The sequence below is a fragment of the Drosophila arizonae genome, chromosome X, assembly GCF_054131065.1.
Source record: "Drosophila arizonae isolate 15081-1271.41 chromosome X, UAZ_ARI_1.0, whole genome shotgun sequence".
Lineage (NCBI taxonomy): Eukaryota > Metazoa > Arthropoda > Insecta > Diptera > Drosophilidae > Drosophila > Drosophila arizonae.
The window spans coordinates 8,400,947-8,408,918 of NC_142927.1; the positions used below are offsets into that span (position 1 = coordinate 8,400,947).

General features: G+C 41.4%; 1 long non-coding RNA gene across 1 annotated transcript; it reads left to right on the forward strand.

The window, feature by feature from the left end:
* Positions 1-479: 479 nt before the first annotated feature.
* LOC149267848 (uncharacterized) lies at positions 480-3,773 on the forward strand. Its single transcript, XR_016271074.1, has 4 exons — positions 480-951; positions 1,032-1,210; positions 3,173-3,277; positions 3,344-3,773. It is a non-coding gene; the product is annotated as an uncharacterized LOC149267848 (long non-coding RNA).
* The last annotated feature ends 4,199 nt before the right edge of the window (positions 3,774-7,972 follow it).

Sequence of the window (7,972 nt, forward strand, 5' to 3'; positions counted from 1 at the left end):
CTAGCGAGCGAAAAGGACAGAGAGCGGGAGGGCGAGAGAGTGAGAGAGACGGGCTGAGCTGGGACTATGTGTGCGACGGGCGATGTGTGTGTGTGTGTGTGTGTGTGTGAGGGGGTTCTGGGTGGGGAGCGCTTGGGGTTACAGGTCGCGGCACGGCGCGGCACGTGTCAACAGTTGGAAATGGGTTTTTAAGGCGCCGCAACGTATGCTACAGTTCCTTGGCTTCAACTTTTGTTTCAATTACCGTTACCTGTTACCCAGCCACCGCCACGCCCCAGCTGCCCCATGCCCCCTCTCGCAGCGCTCGTGACCCGCAGGCAACGCATTTTTATGACTCAAAAGCGTGTTCATAATGCGAGCTACTTAGTACGTGTCCAGTGTTGCACAACGCACACCCAAGCACACGCACACACAGCGTGGCCATACTGTTGCAATTCAACAATGTGGCAACACTCACTGCCTGGCCTTTGCTCTGATTTTCGATATTTTTATTGAGCTTTGCCAGCTGTCTTGGTGTGAACTATAAGAGACTCGCTTTTCCCTTCAACTCTTTCTTTCACTGATTCTCTCTATTCTCTATTCCCGTTGTGCTGAGCTTGCTATCCATTGAAGTAATAAACAGGCTGCTTGAACTGCAACTGAGGTTGCCCTTCGTAAACTGAGAATCAAATGGAAACTGGATTCGATTTATTCCCATTTCTCTCTTTCTCTGACTCTTTATAATCTCAATGCTATTCTCTTTTTACAGAATTGATCAGCATGCACCTGGTGAACTTATAAAACGAGACGAGAATCAAATGGATTGGATTTATTCACTGTCTAGCTGTGAGACTTCCTAGTCTGGAGCTGAGTCCAGGTCTCGGTCTTGTAGTAGACCATAAGAGACACCTCTTTCTCTCTGCCTGTTATCTCAACTCTGTTCTCTGGATTGGATTTATTCACTGGACTGCCGTAAGACTTCTGGGTACCTGTACTAGCTGTAGCTAGCTCTGATATTCTTCACCTTCGCATTCGCTTTTCATTCATTGCAGAGCTTAAATATTATCCAAATGCCAAACTCTTTCGACACATTCAACTTGACTGGGACAAGTAGCAGAGCCTCTGCTGAAGCACTTGCAATAGAGTCTATAATTTGGGCATGAATTAATTTGCCATGTGGAGCGAGAGGGGATCATCAACTAATGAAATGGGAACTGTGAAAGCAAACAAGGTCTCGCCTACAAGCAGACAATTAATACACAGCTCGTCTCTCTCTCTCCCTCTCTCTCTCTCTCTCTCACTCACTCTGTGCCTATCAATAATAATTGTAATAGTTGAATGTTGAATGCCGCATGAATAGGACAGCAGGAGGAGGAAGTGTAGCAGGAGGAGGAGCTGTGTGAGGTGGGGATGGTGTCCAATGAATAAATCAAAGTTGTTGCCACAACTAAGTGCACTCCGAGTGCCATTAATAATGCCCGCTGGCCATTGGCATTTCGGCAGCAGCAGCAGCAGGCAATCGGGGTCAGTGCATAACCCGGTTACACTGATCCCCCCCCCCCCCCCCCCTCTCTCTCTCTCTTTCTCTCTGTGTGTCCCACTCTATATATATTTATTTATACATGTATATGTACATGTATTTGTATATGTTATGTCTGTCTGTCTAGCAGCACCCTCCCGCCCCCTGGCCAGGTAGCTCTCGCTGCCTGCATATATACATATTGCATGTGGCCTAATGCCGAACGATTAAAGCCAAGTTAGCCAAAGCTCTCGTGTGCTCGTGTCATGCATTTTTCAAAGGCAACGCTTGTGTCCAGCACACCGACATTAATATTCAACAATAAATACCAACAAGTAGCCAAGCAGACAGCAGGGTGGGACTGAGAGAGAAAGAGAGAGGGAGAGGGAGAGGGAGAGATAGATATGGGATTTTAGGTTCCCAAAGTGCTCGCTGGCATAAATGCATCGTCAATTAATGTAAATTAAAGGGAAAACCAAATTCCATTTCCGTTTTAACAAGACACTTAATTACATAAGTGAATGGACACACTCACACACACACAGCATGTTTGCTGTATGTGTGTGTGTGGCTGCTGGCAACTATGTTTAGAATTTACTTAACAAGATGACGACAAGAAGTGCCCGAGTTATAGACCATTACGGACAATATAGACACATGCAGTTGGCATTCATGCATATTACTCATACGCCATGTGCCGCACACCCACACACACAGAGGGTGCTCACTCTTAAACAGGCATTCAGACATTTTAGTTGCAGCCCTCGCTTTGGCTGCTCCTGGCTCGACTGCAGTTTCAGCTCCTGCTCCAGCTTCAGCTTCAGCTCCAGTTTGGGCTTCGGCTTTGTCAGGTATTTGCATTTGCATTTCGCATTTGCGAGTTTGTAATTAAGTTTCAAGTGCAATTCGAGTTTATCGGCATCAGCCATTCCATATCTATGTAGCTTTGCCTCTCCCTCTCTCTCTCTCTCTCTCTCTCTCTCTCTCTTCCTCTCGCTGGTTATCTCGAGCGCTGCGTGTGTGTGTGCTTGTAATCCTGCCAATTTGACTAACTCAACTTGTAATAGTCGGGTACTCATGCATTTTTAATACCCTGCATACGTTGAAATGACACTAATGGGTATCACAAGCCTAAGCTGGGCTTCAGGCATTCACAACTTAAGTTTCTATATTAAATATGACTTTATTAGGCTTTCTCCATAGCCCTGTTCAATGGGGAATTCTTGGAGTTTTATGCTCAGCTATGTTTAGTGGATTTGGTAATATTCATATAGAAACTATTCTATGCATGTGCATATTTAGTATTTACTATAAAGACGTTCAAGTCTCTCGTAATGAAAAGGGGTATCTACTAGTCGAGCATGCTTGGTCACATAGCCACAACAATCCACTGCCAAAGTTGAAACCTTCAAACGCATTTTATTGTCGGATACTATTTTAATATTTGCCACAAAATTGTTGTTTCTTGTTTTAGCTAATTGTTGTAGCTGTAGTTGTTGTTGTTGTTGTTGTTGTTGTTGCTATTTAATTATCTGGGGCATACGAGTGGCTGCAAATGAAATTGATCACATACGAATAAGAGTGCGAGTGCGGGAGAGAGAGGGAGAGAGAGAGAGAGAGCTGCTAGCCAAGTGCCAATAGTCCAAATATGTAAATTAGTCAATAATTCTACAGCTGCTAATCAACCAGGAAAACACGAAAGCTCGAGTGCAAAGCATCTTCAACGTGAATCGAGACGGCAGCTGGATGAAGGTATTCCCAATTAGATATAAATAATATGTGAGGAGTTTTGTCTATTTCATTATAGTTGGCATAAGCTCATATTAATATCATGTTACTCCTCAGGTAAGAGAGAAGGAGAAATGGATGGGTAGAGGATAGAGCATAGACCACAGTGAATAGGTAAGGTTGACTGGCTCATCTGGAATTCTGTGACATGGGAAAAACTGGAAACAAAGATTTTATTATATATTTTCCTCTTTATTAATTATTTCCTTCTGCTTTTCATTGGCAACGGGATTTAGAGTAGTAGTAGTAGTACCCATGCATATTCCATATTGCCAAATGTGTCCATCATTGTCTCAAGATTGGCACCACTAAGAATTGGATCATCCAACTGTGATCTAGATAAGGCAATGAATGCGACTTTCTTCAACTTTTCAAACACATTTACAAAGAGAATCAATACAGCTACTATATATATCATGTGGCCACCACTTATCGGTATAAATCGAGTGCATTTCATTTGCACTCATTAATTTGCGTGCATTTCTGTGGCACACGCATAAAAATCAAAAATTGCAGCATTAATAATTATTAAAGAACTATTATGATTTATTGTTATTGTATTATTTATTCGGTGCGAGTTATGAGAATTTATGGATAACCATTAACAGTTATCGCATGCACTGCGAGCGACGACGAGAGCTCAGCTAACTCTTTCAGTGTGCACTTCAAGTGGGGGGCGTGGCCACGCCTTATGCAATTTGTAGCCTGGTCACAAACCAAAGGAAATGTGTTTATAGCAAGCGTTTTATGGCTGAGCTAGCAAAGAGACAACAAGAGAGAGAGAGAGAGAGAGAGAGAGAGAGAGAGAGAGAGAGAAAGGAGAGATAGAGAGAGAGACAGGGAGAGAAAGGAGAGAGATAGAGATAGGGAAGCAAAGAAATGGAGAGGGTGAGATTGAGAGAAAGATTGAGAGAGAGAGAGAGAGAGAGAGAGAAGAATGAGAGAGTATTCCGAATACTCTGAAACGTTATTATTATTAATTGTACTGCTAATTATTTGTAAGCCTCCATTATGGGAGTAGGAACAGTGAATGTGAAACACAAAATAAAGACAACTCTCTTTTTTGCCTAGTTCATACCTATGTTATTAGTTATTAAGCCTATTGACGCTTTAGGAATAATTTGTGGAACGCTATGGAAGTGAAACGCATTTGAAAGCTGATCAAAATATTTGTAGGGATTAGTATAATATATCTCTGTTCGAATAACAAACTGAATTATGCAAACTATTGGGTCGTTCCCTAGGTAAGGCCCCTTCGATAGTAAAACAGTAAAATATGCCGAATGTTGTTTTTCAGCTTCCATCTTCGATAGGGCACCAAATAAAAACCATTTCGCAATATCCAACCAAATTTTTTACAAATAGGCTTTACAATATCAGCTGCTAAAATTTATAGCCTAAAGCGGTTAAGCGCGAAGTTGGCTGCGAAAAAATTCAATACGATCAGCTGTTGTCTTGAAACGAGATTACTTAGTGAACGACCCATTGCCTTATTATATATCCAGTTTGGTATACAGTATAAACTGTTTCAATTTCACCATTCCAAGCGTTACCAGGCAAGTCTTAAGCAATGTTACAGGCTCTGCTTAAAGTGATCAACAATAAAAATGAACACATTTTGCAAGTTTACTTTGTTGTTCCATTTCCAAAACGTTTCGTGGGCCAGCAAATATGCGAGCCAATTGCAAATGCCTAAAACTTGGCCACAAAATGCAAATGCTGCGAGTTCGCTTAAACGATTTTGATTACTTAAACGCAACAGCAACAGTAGCAGCAGGAGCAGAAGTACCAGCAGCAGGAGCAGCAGGAGCAGCAGGAGCAGCAGCAGTAGCAGCGGCAATAAAAGTAATAATAAACAAAAAAATAGTCGAATAACGAAATGGGCAGAAAATACAAATAAATAAAGCATTATATATACATATATATGAATATATATAAATATCTATGTATGTATATACAATACATATATATTTCCGGCGCTGTTGCATGCAACAACTGCCCCCAGCTCCACATGCTCATCGCGATGATGATGATGATGATGGCGATGGCAATCGAGATGATGATGATGATGATGATGATTATGATTATTATTATTATTATTATTTTGGCTCCGGTCTTTCGGTCTTTGTCTTTGGGTTTGTCTTTGGCTTTTCCGTCTGCTGCATTTGCAATGGAAATGCCCCGCCCCCTGCCGACGCAAGCGAAATGCATTTTAAATGCGACTTTTTCCCCCGCATACGAAATGCGAAATGTGAAAATGCAGCAACGCTTACCCCATTACAATGCGGGCCTTCTCCCCCACTAGCAGCCACAGCTGCCCCTCCCCCCTCCGGGCTCACTGCTGCCGCTGCCCACTTAAAAGTCGTTGACAATTTGGCGTCGACGATGAAAATAAATAAATAGGCAAAAGCCCAAAACGCGGCTACAGCCAACGCGAGAGCCCACTCGTATTACTTTCCCCGCCTCCTGCCTGCTGCCTGCTGCCTCCTGCCGCCACCCCTGACCATCTGCCTCACTCGCATTTATCTCCTACCCCCCTGCCGCCATCCTCTCCCTGGCAGCCATTGCAGGCATGCAAATATTTAGATTAATGCAAGACTTTTGCAACAAAATACGCGACGCGCATATTGCCAAACAAAATTTTTATTTATGCCATGCAGTGGGCGTGGCCAATGGCCCCGCAGCGCGGGGAGTTGAAGGTGTGGCAGTGTGGCAGTAGTTGGCCACGATTGCTTGTGTCTGGCCCAGGCACTTGATGACAAAAATTCGTAATCTTCTTTTTCCGCTTGCTGTCAGCTCTCAACTCGAAGGACTTTGCCTATGCAGAACTATATATACGGGTGGGGGGGCATGAAGCCTAGCTTCAGCTTTAGCATATCTTAAAGTATGAGCCTTGATTGGCCTAAGAAGTCTAGGCAATGAGTGAAGGAGTCTGCCTGAATTACATCTTAGATATGGAGTATAGCGAGACGATAGAACAAGCAATAAGTCTAGAACTCCATAGATCTTCTTAGTACTGAAAAGTAGTATCCGATCTATAGAGACTTATCTGAAATTTCTGTGATTTGCTGTGTAAGAAATTCCATATGCAAATGTTTTTATAGGGTATTCAATGCAGATTATTCCCATGGACATCAAATTGACTGCTTCAAGTGCTAACCAAATGCGAAGCTCAAAAAGTTGTCCGATAGCAGCTACATATAGTGACGGTGCTACGGCTTTCAATTCGGATTCTATTAAATCGGGACAGTAACTGAATTCAATGAACAGCAGGAAATGTTCAGACTAGAGGCAAACTGCCCATTGATTGCCTGCTAGTTGGATGGTTGGGTGGTTTGCTGGTTTTGGTGGTTGGGTGGCTTGGGTGGTTGGGTGGCTTGGTGGCGACACCATAGCTGCAAACGGTTGCCGTAGCTTTTTGGCCGCTGCGTCTATATGTCAAATTAATTGATGACCAATTTGCGTTTTCAATTAAAAGCAGCGCACACTTTTTGCGCAGATACGATTTCAGTTTTGTCTCGCATACCTTTTTCTTTTCCCCCCATTTTTTCAGTTTGCCCTTTTTTATGCATACCCTACCAATGACAGAGAGCCGAGGGTAGTTGCCGTTAGCTGGCAAGCTATTTGTGAAGAGATATGCTCACTAAATATACAAAAAGGTAGTAGAAAGTAGTAGAATATGCTTTGCATTGATGTTGAACTGGGATACTTCAGGATGTAAAAAGTAGGAACAAGTAGTTGAAGTTCTTTAAGAACTTGCTATATCTTTTTTTTCAGCTATATAGAATTAGTCTACTGCAAAAGGTAGTAGAAAGTACTAAAAAGGTAGTAGTTGAATAGACTTTTCCTTATTATATCTACATGGAAAGATAATGACAAAAAGTTGTATAAAAGAGTAAGCACAAGGAATTATTTTTCATTCTATCTAGAGGTTGACTAACTCATAACGTAGTAGGAAGTAGTAAAACGTAGTAAATACTGAATCTGCTTGGGTTCATTTCATTTTATTATAGCTATATCGAACTTGATAAGGACAAAAAGTAGTAGAAAGTGATAAAAGGAATAAAGAATTTGTTTGCTCTGATTTTATCTCATTCTAGGTACATAGAATAAGATTGCCAAAAAACGTAGTAGGATATAGTAGTAAGTAAAGTGAGCAGATCTTTATATCAATTAAGCTCTATAGAGCTAGACTTTTGATTTAGTAGTAGAAATAAGTACAAAAATAGAATTGACGATTGTCTAAAATAGAAAGTACTAAAAGGTCTTCTAGGTTCGACTCAATAACTGGACTACTACATATGGCAGTTGAGAGTAGTAAAAGTAGTAGAAAAAATCTTCTTGAACAACTTTTGTTTAGCTTTTTTCGAGTCAATTTTCGTTAGCTCCGCTTGCTAAATTCTCTCAGCTCTCTCTAGGTACATAGAATAAGATTGCTATATATGGTAGTAGGATATAGTAGTACGTAATCTGCTCACTTTATATCAATTAAGCTCTATAGAGCTAGACTTTTGATTTAGTAGTAGAAATAAGCACAAAAATAGAATAGACGATTGTCTGAAATAGAAAGTACTAAAAGGTCTTCTAGGTTCGACTCAATAACTGGACTACTACATATGGCAGTTGGGAGTAGTAAAAGTAGTAGAAAAATTCTTCTTGAACAACTTTTGTTTAGCTATTTTCGAG